Consider the following 17,101-nt stretch of genomic DNA (forward strand, 5'->3'; position numbering starts at 1 on the left):
ATAATTAACAATACTTTGTATGCTTTTGAGGGTCACTTGAGATAATATAAAAAGAAAGCACTGTGTGAGATTTTTTTTGTCAATCATTACTTTAGGTTGGTAATTTGGTTTCAATTTAAATTCGATATATTTCCTAGAAATACCTAAACATTTAAATGTGTTAAAAAATATATGACAAGTGTGGGTCTTGATGTTCTCTAGTTATATCTCTGTGTATTCCAGAAGTGAAGAGGGTTTGAAAGGGTGGTAACCATGTGAGTGAAGAGAAGGGATCAGATGTAAGGGATGTTGTGGATACAGAACTGACCAGATTTGGCCACTGATTGGAAATGTTTAAATGTCAAAGGGACATATGGTTTGAAATGTTAAAGAGGCAGTTTGATATTGGAGGAAAACTAGAGAGAGAGATACTAGGGTTGCTTAATGTGGATCTGGTTATCATATGTGTAGAGAAGATAATTATACTCATGGTAGCAGATAAGGCTACTGAAAGAATGTAGAGAGAGAAGGTCCAGGACAGAGTCTTTGATTACTGCGTACAGACTGTAGGTTATGGGTGATAATCCAACAACACAGATTTGGAGTGGTGAGGTTGGAAGAGAAAACAAAAAAAAAAAAGAGCAGTGTGTCAAAAAAAAAAAAGCAGAGGAGAGGTTATTTAGAAGGAAAGTTTGGTCAACAGCATCAAAAGCTCCAGAGATTTCAAGAAGAATGAGAATTGAGAAGAAGCCATCACATCTGTCAATGAAAAGACTGTTGGAAACTTTGGAGAGAATAAGTTTAGTTGAGTGGTGAGGTCGGAAGCCAGGTTGCAAAAGGGCTGAGAAGTGAATAAGAGAAGAGGAAAGGGAGTTGGAAGTAGTCAGCTTAAAAAAACAGTTTTACTGTGAAAAGAGAAGAGAGATATAGGAAGATAGCTGGAGGGGATGGTAGTGTCAAGGATCTTTTTTTTTTTTTAAAGATGGAGAGATCTGTGCATGTTTGTAAGAAGCTGATAAGCCTCCAGCAGATAGTCACTCCTTATCTGTAAATTGTACATATGGGTCCCCACCCTATGTTAGGGTCCTTATAGGTAGGTCTTCTAGCTCTTAGGGCAGGAACTATTTCATTTTTGTCTTGATCTTCACCTTCAGCACCTCACACAGTGCCCTGCATACCTTAAGTATGCAGTGAATGCTTCTTTATTTGAATTAAACTGGATAACAGTGTAGCATGGACAGTCCACGTGTTATCCCTTGATGTTACTATAAGACCCTACCTCCTTTTCTGGTCATCTCTTTGATGATAACTTTTATACCACTTAGTTTGTGTAGTTTTATGTTGGTAATGTGCTGCAACCTACTATTATCCACCATGAATCTCTGCATTTTCCCTTGGAAAATCTAATTTTTTCTTCCTTGATGTTTGTGATTATTATTATTGTGGTTGTAATTATTATTTGTGAATAATCAAAGTCATATAGCATCATGGAAAGTATATTGGTGTTAATAGATTAGAGTTTTGTTTCGGGAAGAAGCTTGGGGTTCACTAAATCCACTGTGCAATTTCCCAATTGTCAATCTCACTCTCTTTGTTCCATTAAATTTGGACCAGGTTCAACCATCTAAAGTATCTTTTCAAGATATCTATATTTATATGTCTACATTTGTCTATCATATATAGCTAGCTAGCTTTCTATATACCTATCATCTATCTTTCTATCTGTCTATCAATCTATCAATCAATCTATCTATCTACCTACGTATCTACCAATGGACCATCAGCCTCTACAAGCCATCCATGCAACTACACATTATTGTCTAGATCATAGACAATCTTTATCCCCTTGGTTTTTCCTATGTGAATAAGTCTGGATGCTTTTGAGTCATTATAATTCTCATTTAGGAAGCTTTGTAACATTCCAGGGTTTGAAGCAAATACTGAGTTATATGTTAACTTATGGCAGATACTGTCAAATTCTTCATATAATTTTTTCACTTCATCTTTTGCAATGGATATTGGTGCATAAATTGTTTCTTTCTTTATAGTGGTCCCTTGTCTATGTTTATTATGAGTACTAGAAGGTGAGATGAGTGATTTTCCATAGGAAAAATGATTCTTATTGCAGAATGAAATCATTTCCTTTATTTACCTCTCTGAGGAGAAACCATGAAACAACCTTCCATTTAGTTGTAACTTCTTTATGTCTTCCGGCTTCATTTATAGTAATGGGTATAGTTAAATTCTTTAAATACTGTATCAATGCTATGCCAACCAAAATACCAAAAATCATTTTATAGAGCTAGAAAAAAATAATAACAAAATTCATCTGGAAGAACAAAAAGTACAGAATATCAAGGGAATTAATGGAAAGAAATGCAAGGGAAAGTGGCCTAGCTGTATTAGATCTTAAATTGTGTTATAGAGCAGCAATCATCAAAACTACTTGTTACTGGTTAAGAAGCAGAGTAGTGGATCAGTGGAATGGGTTAGGTATGTAAGACATATCACTCAATGACTATAGTAATCTACCATTTGATTAATCCAAAGATTCTAGCTTCTAGGATGAGAACTCACTATTTAACAAAAACTGCTGGGAAAACTGGAAAATAGTATGGCAGGAACTAGGCATAGACCAACATCTTGCACCCTATACCAAGATAAAGTCAACTGATATTATAAGCAAACTATATAGTATATATTATATAGTTATAATATTACATATTATACAATAATATATTACATATATTATATATTATAAGACTGATATTATAAGCAAATTAGGAATGCAAGGAATAGTTTACCTATCGGATCTATGGAGAAGAGGAGAATTTATGACCAAGCAAGAGATGGGGAACATTATGAAATGCAAAATGGATGACTTTTATTACATTAAATTAAAAAGTTTTTGTACAAACAAAGCCAATGCAACCAAGATCAGAAGGGAAGCAGAAAGCTGAGAAATAATTTTTACAGCCAGTGTCTCTGTTAAATGCCTCATTTCTAAAATATATAGAGAACTGAGTAGAATTTATATGAATACAAGTCATTCCCCAATTGAGAAATGGTCAAAGGATATGAATAGGCAGTTTTCAGAGGGAGAAATTAAAGCTACCCATACTCATATGAAAAAATGCTCTACATCATTATTGATTTTTTTCTTTCTTTCTTTCTTTTTTTAGGCCATTGGGGTTAAGTGACTTGCCCAGGGTCACACAGCTAGTAAGTGTGAAGTGTTTGGTCTGAGGTCGGATTTGAACTCAGGTTCTTCTGACTTCAGGGCCGGTGCTCTATCCACTGCGCCACCTAGCTGCCCCCCCCCCCTTTTTTTAAACAAAAAGTATTTATTTGGAAAATTTTCCAAACTAGCCAAAAAATGGTACTTGTTGCCCTGTCCACTCCCCTTCCCCCAGCCCCTATGGGGCAGGAACACCCCAAAACATATCTGAGGTGCCACATCACATTTGAGTTATCAGATGTTAGCCAATTTCAGAATCTTTGGTCTGCAATATGAAGAAAATGTTAGTTATTGTTTGCAAGGAGTGTATCTAATTTGTCCTTTGTCCTCATGAACACTATCTTTGCCAGCTTGGCTAGCAGATTGGCTAACATGACAAAACAGGAAAATGAGAAATGTTGGAGATGTGGGAAAATTGGAACACTAATGCATTATTGGTGGAGTTGTGAACTGATCCAACCATTCTGGAGAGCAATTTGGAATTGTGCCTAAAGGGCTATAAAGTTGTGCATACTCTTTGACTCAGCAATACCACTTCTAGGTCTGTATCCCAAAGAGATTATAAAAATGGGAAAAAGACCCACACGTACAAAAATATTTATAGCCACTTTTTTTTGTGGTGGCCAAGAATTGGAAATTGAGGGGATGTCCATCAATTGGGGAATGGCTGAACAAACTGTGGTATATGAATGTAATGGATTACTATTTTGCTGTAAGAAATGAGCAAGTGGACTTCAGAGACACATGGAAAGACTTATATGAACTAATGCTGAGTGAAATGAGCAGAACCAGGAGAACAATGTACATGGTAACAGCCACATTGTGCGATGAATGACTTTGATAGACTTAGCTCTTCTCAGCAATGGAAGGATCTAGGACAACTCCAAAAGACTCATGATGGAAAATGCTATCCGCATCTGGAGAAAGAACTATGGAGTCTGAATGCAGAACAAAGCATACTATTTGCTCTCCTTTTCTTTTGTTGTTTTGATTTGTCTCTTCTTTCTTGTGGTTCCTCCCATTAGTTCTAATTCTTCTATACAGCACGACTAATGTAAAAATATGCTTAATATGAGTGTGTAAGTAGAACTTATATCAGATGGCATGCCATCTTGGGGAGGGGGAGGAGAGGTAGGAGGAGAAATTCTAAAACTCAAAATCTTATGGAAGTGAATGTTGAAAACTAAAAATAAATAAAATAATTATTAAAAAATAAATACTATAGCAAGCCAGTTGTATAAAGTTTTTGCATCATGTGGGGAGGGATATGTTGAGAAAATTAGATGATGTAAAAACAAAAAGTATCAATAAAAAATTTTGAAGCATAACCAATGTTTGTAGATGGTCTAAAAATTGTGTCGTTTTAGTATTCATTATTACATTTTTATATTTACTTATTTTACTTTTCTTCTTCAGATATATTGGAAATAGCCCAGCAGTACAGTGGGTGGCCTTCCATTTGAAGATACAAAATAGAATAAGAAATGGAATGTTATTAAACATCTTCACTGAAGCTAAAATGAATCTGGTTTGTATTTTTTTTTAATGCTTGCATTGTAATTAATGCTTATCTGATTTTAGGAATAGCAAAGTCTTTAACTTTCTTTGGTGGAAGGATTTTTAAAAAATCACAGAATGGTTTAATACACTCAATTTTGTTGAAAATGTTTTTATGTAAGTTCCTCATATTGTGGATCATTTTAACATAATTATATCCATATGTAACAGAATAAAACATAATTCAAATAATTATAACTGAATCTGCTTAACATTAAATAGAATGAAAGCTCTTTTTTATATGCTTTTTAGTGAATGTGTTGATATCAAATGAAACTTCATATTGCTGTGTTTTTGATATGGTGCAATTACGTTTTAATTTATTTTCATTACCACAATTTGTTTCTGGGCCTAGTTTGTGGGCCCTACTAGTCCATGGGACAGATCAGTAGTATCAAACTCAAGTAGAAACTGGGACACTAAACTCTATGTAAAGATTCTTATGGGCCACATGTTGATTTAGAATACCACAAATTAATACTATCTATATATATAATTGTACTTTTACTTATTTTGTAAATACTTCTCAATTAAATTTTTATCTGGTTTGCTCTTGAAGAGTGCTATGGGCAGCATTCCTCATCTATAAATAGGGCTGCTGATATGTCTCAATCTTTTTTCTTCCCTAATATTAAAAAAAGCACTGTATCTTCCCTCCACCATTCACAGTCTCCTGCACTGTGTGTTTGATACCTCTGATGTAGATCACAGAACTGAATTGGACAGAAGCGAATTCTTTAGCACACATGGAGAGTGCCTGAATAATACCATCAAACCACTTTAAACCAATTCAGATGTTGATTCATTTACTTCATTATGATGTAGCAAATTCCCCCTATCTATCAAGACAACCAAGTTTCATCTAGGGAAAAATAGGTATCCTAAGGTATTTAAAAGAAGTTTGTAAAGCAAAATAAAAGTAGTAATATGTAATCAGAGCATCTGCTTTACCGGTGGTTTTAATTTATTTCTGTTTTAGAGCAAAGATAGTGTTCATGAGGACAAATTAGATACAGTCCATGCAAATAAATAACTAACATTTCTTCATATTGCAGACCAAGGATTCTGCCATACTTAAGAGTCTGTTATCTGTTTGCCCACATCGAAGAAGTGTAGAAGATTTCAGACAAGTAAGAAATTAAAAAAAAATAGGATTCCAATATTATTAAGTCATACTTCTATTTTTCTACAACAAATATAGGTTACCTCTCTCTATATATTTATTATATATATAGTACCTAATATGTTTATTTTGCTTGTTTTTTAAAAGAGATACTTGAATGAAAATCAATTTTTCTATGAAAACATTTTCTGAAAATTCATGTTACTTATTGAAATAATATCAAAGTCCTATTATATAAATATGGATTTTTTTGTCTCCAAGAATTTTAGTATATCTTTTCTACCCTTATTTAAACTTTAATATGCTTAGATAAATTTGCTTTATATTTCTTATGTGTTTTAATCTTATGAAGGCTACAATTTATTTTATTTTATAATGAGCTACAAAGTAAAAAAAGATTATTGATTTTTAGGCATTTTAAAGTAAAAAAACATTTTAGAGTATACTAAGAATAAAATGCTATATTATAAGTTGTCATCATTTTTGGGCACCAGACATCTTTGAAGGCCAATGCCTTTAACACATAACTGTTTATGGCTTTGTCTTGAGTCCATCTTGGACCTAACTTTTAGCTTGGGGAATCGAACATTATACTTCTAAATATTATGGCTAACTAAAATCCTATTATAAGTGCCAGACTGAGTTCTTTCTGTACAGAGACAATTGTCAAACCTGTAATGGATTATATTCCTTGAAAAGTCTCTATAGTTAAAAATTATATAAACTGAAACTGGTTTTCCAAAGATATGATGTTAAAATTAGAGGTACACATATTCCTAAGGAATCAATTTTATGCCAAACCTTTATATATTCTCCAAAAACTGACAAACAAATCTGGGTCCTTTTCTAAGTGTGTCTGAGGTTCTGCTATAGTTTTCTTGTAGGAGGTATGTTTATGTATATGTATAATGTTATTATAGGAATGATGGATGAGAGGGAGAGGGCATTCTAGATATGGGAGACATTCTGAGCAAAGGCACTCATCGCAGAAAGCACAGGACAGAGAATAGTCCAGGTTGACTGGGATCAGAGATTGTATGGAGGACAGATGAAATAAACTTGTAAAGGAGAGGCAGGACCAGATTATAAAGGGCCTTGAGTTTTACCAAAGAGGCAAAGGAGTTTAATTTTGGTAGAAAGTCCTTGAAGATTTTGAGCAGAAGAGTGACATGAGTAGATTTATAAACACTGGAAAATTTGTCTGGTAGCACTGTAAGGGGCAATTTGGAGACTGTTGATACTCTGTCTCTACTCACTACAACAATGCTGTAGCTATTTTAGCCCAGAGCTGGGATCAGGGAAAACTTTTGCTTTTGGATTAGAGCAATTAAGCTCAAGAGCTGAGCCTCAGACACCACAGGAATCAGTCAAGGACCTGAACCTCAAGCGTTGGCATCATAGCTTCATAGTCACAGGCAGCAGACTTCTAGTATCTGTCTAAGGACTAATGTGATAGGATCAACATCGACTGGGATTTCCTCTGCCCCCATCTCCATGTAGGATATACTAATTCTAAAAGTCGAGGAATCCATCTTCAAGCCTGAATTGGTCTAGAGGGCTAAGACCTTTGACTTTGGTGGCCTCTAGCCTTGTTGACATAAATTCTTAGTTTCCCAAGGGCATAAAAAGGCCTAAGTGGAACCACCATCCCTCAGTTTTGGTGTAACCATAGTCATCTCTGCTGACCAGAACTATAGAGACTTTTCAAGGAATATAATCCATCATAAGTTTGAGAATTGTCTCTGTATAGAAAGAACTCATACTAGCACTTATAATAGGATTTTAGTTAACCATAATATTTAGAAGCATAATGTTCACTTCCCCAAGCTAAATGTGGGGTCCCAGTGCTGACCAGATATGAGGGGACCCATGTATAACTGAATTGAGTGTTGTCTGAGTATCCTTTCAATGTTGTAGCTAGGAAAACCTCCTTTTGTTAACTGTTGAATGTCATATGAGTCTCATTGTGTTCTAACATCAGACTTCGACTACAAGAAATTTAGTCAGAATGAGCATAAGGAAAAAGACCATTAAAAAAATTGCAATTTATCATCCAACATTCTTTGCAGAGGTTGAAGAAGGAAGATGAAGTCTATGAAGAACTTGATAAGATTCTAAACCAAGCTAACACATATGTTGATATTTGGTGGCTTTGATCTGAAAGTGGGTATGGGGAGCCTGGTGAAATGCTCTTGGAAACTAGTGACTTAGATCAAGAAATGAATGTGGCCAAAGACTTGTAGCTTGCTCAGAAACCTCATGCTTGTACAACATAGACACTCTTTTTTTGGGGCTAGCCAGTGGGGTTAAGTGACTTGCCCAGGGTCACACAGCTAGTAAGTGTCAAGTGTTTGATCTGAGGCTGGATTTGAATTCAGGTCCTCCTGACTTCAGGGCCAGTGCTCTATCCACTGCACCACCTAGCTGCCCTTTCATAAAAAGCATGCCTTTTTTCAAGAAGAGTTAGAAGATATAGAATGATGCTAGCTCAGAGTTTAATGAAATTGACTATGTCTTAGTTAACAAGAGGATACTTGTCGTAGATATTAACCTTCTCTAATGGAAAATTAGAGACTGTTACATTTGTCTTTGTATTCCTAGTGCCTAGCACAGTGCCACGTATACAGGTAGTCAGTTGATGGTTGTTGAATTGAATAGTAGTGAATTTTAGAATCACCTGTAGATGTGAGTCAGATTATCAACTGGTCAGAGAAAAAGTTGAAATAAATATCAAATCTAAAATAAGGATAAAGATGAGAATATGCCTCTGCATGTTATTATAGCAGATACAACCACATTTGTTGAAATAAACTGTCAACTCCAAAAAAAAAGACAAATGGACAGATAGAAAGAAAATGGCTTTTCATTAGATGCAAAACAGTTGCCACAATGAAGAGATGATGAGATCCCAAGCACCTTCTCTGCCAACAAATATTTAATCTCCTTATCAGATGGAAAGATCATCACTGGTTTAGGATACAAATTCATTTACAAAACATGTTAGAGGAGAATGATGTAAGAATACAAATAGTCTTCCAGTTAACTGTGTGATGGCAAAGATGTAATACACTGTGAAATATCATTTGTCAAAACCTGCTAGTTTCCTTAACATACTCTCATAAAGGATGCCCTTGATGCATGTGAAAAGTATTCTCATAAATTTTTTTTGTAGAGGGAAAGTAGGCACATGGCTCTCTAGTTACTGATGTTTCATTGGCTGTGATTTTTAGAAATTTTAAGGTTCAAGATTTTTTTAATCTTCCTGTCCTTTGCAAACATTTACAGTTCATCTTTCAACAACCTCAGACTTGTTGCTTCCACAATGGACTTCCTCTTTATATACTTGGTTGGGTACAGCTATTATTCTCATTTTGGTTTTCTGCGGTGCCATTTGCACTTCCTCTATAAGCATACCTGAAGCTCTGGTGTTTGAGTCCAAATGTGGCTCCATTATCCTTGATGGTGAAAAGAGTTTAATATTTAAAAAAATTCTTTACTGACCTTTTTCTTCCTTTTTTTTTTTTTTTGGCTAGGCAATGGGGTTAAGTGACTTGCCCAGGGTCACACAGCTAGTAAGTGTTACGTGTCTGAGGCTGGATTTGAACTCAGATCCTCCTGAATCCAGGGCCGGTGCTCTATCCACTATGCCACCTAGCTGCACCTCTTCTCCTTTTTTGTTGATCTTCTAGTTTCATTCTTAAATGCTCTGAGGATGACCTTGCGCTTTCTTTAAGCTTTTATCCCCTCAGAGTTTCTTGCTTGTGAGGCAATGCTGCTTTTAATCTTCTACCATCCTTCTCTGGAAGATTTTTCTAATGAATTTAAGTTTTCAATGCACTCGATTGCTACATCTCTAGTTGGTAAGTAAATTGTGTTTTCTGACTAGGGCAGTTTTTAGTCTCTTTTGGTCTTCTCTTTGTGGCAATTGTTTTACGTTGGTTAAACTTCTCCACAAAATTGTTGTCATCAGCGTCAAAACAGAGATAAGAATATTGTAAGGCTATATTGGATATCAAAACACCCATAAGAGCTTATTGGATCCTCTGTAGAGTGCTTATGTATAGGAATTGCTATGTGCACCAAAGGAGGAAGCAATTGCAATCAGTGTAATGAAATTCTGTATCCATTAAAATATGAAAATAAATTATCATCTTGAGACATCAGAGTTCTGAAGAGATACTGAATTACCAAAGAAAGATTAAATTATGCTAAGTATGGTTTTAGTATTGTTTTTCCATCTTTTATTTCTTTTAAAAATTCATTGTCTATGCATGATGTATGTTAACTATTAATGAGAATGTTTAATTAGCCAGTCCCTTCTCTGAGCAGGCTGAAGAGCAGAGTTTCATGAAGTTACTAGATAGGGAAGTTTTAATTATTTAAGTAATCAGAAAAATAATTAACTTTGAATGACATGCTTTTCTGTTTTAACTAATTTTAAAATTAGCTATTATTTTGAACCTTTAAAAATCCTTTGGTAAGAAACTGATATGATAAATAACAAAATTTTAAGTGCTTGATAAAGTAGAAAGTACTCAGGTTGATATATTGGAAACAGTTAACTTGATGGAAGAAGGAACTTAAACATTGGAATGTTTCCTTCTTTACAAAACTGGACATACAACTTGAGCCAGCTAGGCCATTACTAGACCTATAGCACAAAGTGATCAAAGAAAGAGGAAAAAGGACCATCATGTACACAAACATTTATAGCAACTCTTTTGTACTGACAGAGAACTATAAATTAAGAGGGTGCCCATCAGATGGGGAATGACTGATTTATGATATATTAATATAATGGAATTGTGCTCTAAGAATTATAAAAGGGATAATTTGAGAGAAATGCAAAGGGGAGTAGAACCAAAGAACAATTTATACAGTTACAATATACTGCAAAAGACTTAAGAATTCTGATTAATGTAATAGCTAATCACAATCCCAGAGGACCACTGACAAAACACATTATCCATGTCTTGATAGAGAGGTGATAGATTTGGTATGAAGAATGAGACATATTTTTGGGATATGGCCAATATGTGAGTTTGCTTTGTTTGACTATGCATATCTAACACAAGGTGTTTTTTTTCTTTTTTTCAATAGGGAGGTAGATGGGAGGAAGAAAAAATAGATTTTATTAGTTGAAAAGATTAAATTAAAATAGAACATTTTCTGATTGCATTTCACATTTTTACTTCCTCCTCTGCTACTCAGAGGAAGGCTTCTGAGGCTTCCTTTTGAATTTTACATATTTTCATATCTTATGGGTAATTGTGATATAATGGAAAGAAAAATCCCTGGGCTTTAAGTTAAAACTAGGTTCCTCTCTCATTTCTTCTTACTAGCTCTGTTGTCTTATTTCTCTGAATTAGCAAGCATTTATTAAGAACTTTCTATATGCCAGGCATTGTACTAAGCACCAGGTATGCAAAAGAAAGGTAAAAGACAGTTCCTGCTCTCAAGGAGTTTATAGTCTAATGGAGATAGCATATAAACAACTATATACAAATAAGATTGAGGGTAATCAACAGAGGGAAAGCACTGCCAGTAAGGAAAGGCTGGGATTTTAGCTGAGACTTGAAGGATTCCAAGGAAGTTAAGAGGCAGAGATGAGGAAGGAGAGAGTTGCAAACATGAGGGGTGGCAAAAGTCAGGAGGCAGACTGTCAGGTGCAAAGGAGAGCAAAGATACTAGTGTCACTAGGTATCAAAGTATGTGTGTATATTGGGGTGGGGGGGAAAGTGTAAGGAATAAGAAGATTGTAAAGGTCAGAAGGAGCCAGGTTATGGGGGGGCTTTAAAAGAGAAGCAGAGGATTTTATATTTGATCCTGGAGCCTATAGGGAGCCACTGGATTTGACAGAATAAGGGGGTGTACTTCCTAAAGGAAGAACAGTTTGACAGTTGAGTGGAGGATGGACTGCAGTGGGGAGAGGTTTGAGGCAGGGAAACCAACCAGTAGACTATTGCAACAATCCAGGTGTGAGGTAATGAGGGGCTTGGACCAGGATGGTGGCAGTGTCAAAGGAAAGAAGGAGGTATATATGAGAAATGTTGTGAATGTAGTAATGATGGGACTTGGCAACTAATTGGATTTGGGAAGGGGGAGATGAGAGAAAAAAATGAAGAGTCAAAGATGACACCTAGGTTAACCCTGGTGACTCTGAGGGTGGTGGTGTATTCTATAGAAAAGGAAAAGTTCGAAAGATGATAGGGTTTGGTGGGAAAGATAATGAGTTCAGTTTTAAATGTGTTGAATTTAAAATGTCTACAAGATATTCAGTTTGAAATGTCCAATAGAGATGTGAGACTGGAGCTCGGTAGGGAGGTTAGAGCTAGACAAATAAATCTGAGGATATTTTGCACAGAAATGATAGTTGAATCCATGAAAGCTAATGAGATCACCAAATGAACTAGTATAGGGGGAGAAGAGTAAGGGCCCAGGATGGAACCTTGGGTAACAATCACAGTTAATGAGTGTGAACTAGATGATGATTTAGTAAAACACACTGAGAGTCAGTCAGCCAAGTAGATGGAGAAGCAGGAGAGAGCAATTTCATAAAAATCCAAAGAGAAAAGAATATTGAGGAGAAGAGAGTAGTTGACAATGTCAAAAATAGCAGAGAGGTCATTGAGGATTGAGAGAAGGCCATTAGAATTGTGGTAACTTTGGAGAGAAAAGTTTCAGTTGAGTGGTAAAGTTGGGAGCCCAGACTGCAGAGGTAAGAAGGAAGTAAGGGGAAAGAAATGGGAAGCATCAATTGTGGACAGCCTTTTCTAGAAGTTTAGCCAGAAAAAGGATGAGTTATAGGATGATGGCTAGCAGAGTTAGATGAATCAGGTGAAAGTTTTTTGAGGATGGCAGAGACATCTAGGTAGTAGCGAAGCAGCCAATAATCAGGAAAAGATTGAAGATAAGTGACAGAATAGGTAGATAGAAGATGTAGTCTGCTGGAGGAGATAGAATGGAATGGGATAATATGTACATGAAGAGGGAGTTAGTCTTGGCAAGGAGAAGGGCTATCTTTTCATATGAAACAGGTGAATGAAGAGAAAGTGGCAGAAAGCATCTTAATGATGTGAGATAATGGGGAAGGGAGAAGAGGGAGCTCTCAGAAAATAACCTCATTTTTTTTCTCAATGAAATATGAGGCAAAATTCTCGTTTTCTTTCTTACCTGTTAAAATGAGGTCAAAATACTTGTACTATGTACCTCACAAGATTGTTGCTAATATCAAATAAAGCACTATGTGAATGCGCACTGTTGCATGGATTAATTGTAAAACACTGTGTAAAAATGTAAGCTGTAGAATCAATACAGATGTGCTTTTTTAAACATCCACCAAAGGACAGGTGAGCTCAACAATGCTGAATTTGATTTTAGAGGTGCCTATGCCAAAGCAGTAGGGCAGAGATTGCAACTGACTACTTTGTCTTTTGTCGTTTTTTTAAGATTCAAGAACATTTAAAGAAGAACATCTCATTTCAGCATTTGCCAAATGAAGTCCAACTCCAACGTTGCCAAATTGTAATCTATCATGAGTGAGTAACACACCAGGCTTTTCCATTTGGGTTTTGGCAGTTTGTTTCTTATGAAAGAAATTGCAGATGTTAGACGCAGTTTAACAAAAACAGATAATTTTTCATGTGGCAAAGATATATAAAGACATATAAAGACAGAATAGAATATTGATCAGAAGAATCGGGTGTTTTTCTCAGTGTATGCTTTAAACTCACTCTAGACCACCGAGACTGACTTTTTTCACTTCAGCTGAGAAGGTAAAGAAAGCTGCAATTATCTTAGAGATCATTTCAGACAAAATAAAGAACCCATGGCAGCACTACAACATGTCATGCATGTCAAAAATGCAGAAATTTTTCACTTGTCATTTCCAGGGTCATATGCCATATTTAGGCCACAATTCCTGAATTTTGTAGTAAAAAGTGGTAGGATAGAGAAGATTTCCACTTGAAAAAGGTCAAATAATGTTACTGCTTGAATATGGAATGTGTTGTGAATATAATTCACATTTCTATGGCACTTTAAGGTTTGCAGAGAACTTTCCTTACAACTTAGTGAGGTATTTCAATTATAAAATATCAATCTTTAGAAATTGGATAGAAACTAAAATGTATTAAAACCTAATTTTATTTAATGAAGAGCAACATTGATATTTATTATAAAATTGACCCTCTCCTAGGAAAACCATATAAATTGAAAATAAGTCCACCAACCGGAAAGCCTCATGGCCGCACAGGTATTATTAGCTGTCAGAACCAAGATTCAAACCTAAGTTCTTAATTCAGTCCAGTGTCATTTCAACCTACCTTGTGGCTTCTTTTTAAAATCAGATCCATGATGTCATTGATAGCAGGAGCTTCCATATATATCAAGGATGGTGCTCATACCTGGGTAGGCATGGCTTTACCTGCTGTCCTATAGTAGCCTCATGCTCCATGCTTCTAAGAGATCTTTTTTAATAATAAGCATTATATATCTATAAAATAAATAAATATAAATTATATCTATATCATACATATATACTTTTATGGATATATTTTCATCATTAACTGTAAACAAATTGTAACCGTTTTTCTGTCCCTAGCAAAAGAGACAATAGCTTCTCTTGTCTTCATGTTGGAATAGTTGAATCCGTAGTTGACAAGAACAAAAATTTCAAGTAAAAAAAAAGTTTCCATCAAATTGAATAAAATCCTCACATGTCTATTAAAAGAGAAGTAATGTAGTAGAGTAGATAGAGGGCCCACAGGAAGTCAGGATGGTCTTAGTTTAGGTCCCACCTAGTACAATTAATAGCTTTGTGGCTAAGGGCTAGTCACTTAACCTCTCAGTGTTCCAATCAGATCTATGACTGTAAGATGATGGAGTCTGGATCCTCATGTTCCTTCCCACAAAATATACATGAAAAGTTCTGAAAGTCTAAAATTAAAAATCTAGGCATGAGAAGTAGAATATTTGATGCATGCCTTCTTTCACATTACTCACTAAGCTTTTGAAAAATCATCCTGGAGTTGTAACTCCAGCATAATATATAATTATTGCATGTGAATATTTGAAGTGTTCAGTTCATAGTAGTATTTTCAAATTTTAATGCTGCCAAAGAAATGGGTTGCCTTGGAAATATTGTGCCAGGGGGAGAAGTAGGCTATTGAGCAAGTGATGATGAACTTAGGGATGTTTAGAAACTATAATGGGCATCTGGCAGTCAACATGACGACCTGGCTGAGAATGGCTGGCCCTGATTCACGATTAGCAGTATGGAAGAGAGGAAATATGATAATGGATTACTCCTGACTTTTCTGTGATGACATTTATGTCTCTGTTACTTGAACATGAGACTTTTCTTTCAGAGCACTTACCATCCATCTTCCGTGCTATGCATATGTGTGCTACTGAATGCAACACCGGGATCTTTTATACCCTTTGGATTTTTCAGTAAGTTGATGCTTGAGGTGATTTCCAGGATAATTTATATGCAATGATAAAATTAAATCTTGCTTGTCCTGCCTTTATCTGATACTGGTAACTAGCACGTAACCTTTTCTGGTGATGAGGTTGGAATACAGCTAAAACTGAATAAATCAAGACCTGATTTGTAGTGTTTACTGATTTCCAAGGTGTAAATACTCAGCCCTGAAAATTTAATAATCAGCTCTTGGGACCCGGGTAAGCCAGCTCCAGCACACCCCTGCCACAAATGGCATGACTCCACCCTCAAGACACCAGGACCCAGACAGACTGGTGCTTTGGATGGTGGCCTAGCAGAAAGTTTGATGTCGGTCTGACAGCTAACTTGGATCCTCACTTTCTACTCTATGTCTCCCTAATCCTCCCCTTTATCCTGTCCCCAGTTATTAATTCTTTCTCCCTTCTGAAATTGCTTTTCTTTACTCTCTCTCTCTCCGCATATATGTGAGTGTGTGTGTGTGTGTGTATGTTGTATTACCCCAGGAAAATGTAAATTCCTTGAGACCAAGGACTGTGCTGTTTTTGACTTATACACCCAGTAGTAATAGTAGTAGGAATAGTAGTAGGAGTAGGAGTAGTGATGTGCCTTGTCCGTAGCAAATACTTCATGTTTGTTGAATTATTAAACAGCATTTGCTTCTCTCTTGAAGCAAACAACAGAGTGGTCCCTGGCTATTATGCTACTAGTCATCTCTGGGTTCTAAAATAAGAGATCTCTTAATACCCCTCCTTTATTGAAGACTAAGGAATTTGATAAACTGAACAACGTCCTCTAAGGCCTGGGCAGTTACTGCTACCACCAACTGACAGCCAACCATCAGCTGAGCTGAAGCGGAACGATACCCGGGGTCATACATACCCCAAAGACTCCTAAGCCACCGGCTTTGCCTCCATTCTGCAACACCCCAATCATCCAAGGAAGCAACCCTAGTGGGGACACTGCCCACCTCCTCAGCAATCACAGTTACTGAAGATTTAGAAATGAGAGCTCTCACCACCGAAGTCCTTCTCAAATGGTTCTGTGTGTGGTTTCATCAGGAAAAATGATAGTAAAGAATGATGTGTTTGTATATAGGACAGCCAGTAAGACACAAAATCCATGGAACTATCTTCATGCTGTAAGTGAGGAGAAATGAAGTAATGTAAGTGAGGAGTTTGGAGTGTTGAATGAAAGAAGGCTATAAAAGAAGTTAATGTGATTAGCCTAGTTAGAGCTCCAGTAGAAGACAGTTGCTATGCTATATACTGGACATTATTACCAATATGGCCATTATAGCTAAGGAGTAGACCTTGTTAAAATTACCATGGGGCAAGGGGGATGGGGAAATGAAGCGGAAGAATGGAGTGGTAGCAGTGAAGGATTCTATTCCCCTACTGATGCAGAGTTTGCTGAGGCTTACAGTAGGCTATAGCATTTCCTGTCTTTTTGTGTGAAATAGACCTTCAACCATTGCTCACACATTCCCCCCCCATGCCAATAGCATATACTGATGAGATGGAGGAAGATGAAGGATGGAGTCTAAGAAAGAGCACAATTCAGGTATCAGTTCACTAGAATCCCAAATATTGCCTAGAATATTAAAGAAGAACTTTGATCACATTCTACCTCAGCAACTGGAGTGGCAAAAGACAGGGAGAACCAACTTGGGGCCAGCAGCCCATACTATCTTCTTGCTGTGGTTACTTAGAAGGAATGGCAAAATGGCAAAGGGGTGGCC

The 17,101-nt window shown here is 36.2% G+C and overlaps 1 long non-coding RNA gene across 1 annotated transcript; it reads left to right on the top strand.

The window, feature by feature from the left end:
- Window positions 1–4,639: 4,639 nt before the first annotated feature.
- Window positions 4,640–13,438, top strand: LOC144454139 (uncharacterized). The gene is made up of 3 exons (XR_013483802.1): window positions 4,640–4,745; window positions 5,830–5,904; window positions 13,347–13,438. It is a non-coding gene; the product is annotated as an uncharacterized LOC144454139 (long non-coding RNA).
- Window positions 13,439–17,101: the final 3,663 nt, after the last annotated feature.

Source organism: Phascolarctos cinereus, unplaced genomic scaffold, assembly GCF_003287225.1.
Source record: "Phascolarctos cinereus isolate Bilbo 61053 unplaced genomic scaffold, phaCin_HiC Scaffold_9;HRSCAF=440, whole genome shotgun sequence".
NCBI lineage: Eukaryota > Metazoa > Chordata > Mammalia > Diprotodontia > Phascolarctidae > Phascolarctos > Phascolarctos cinereus.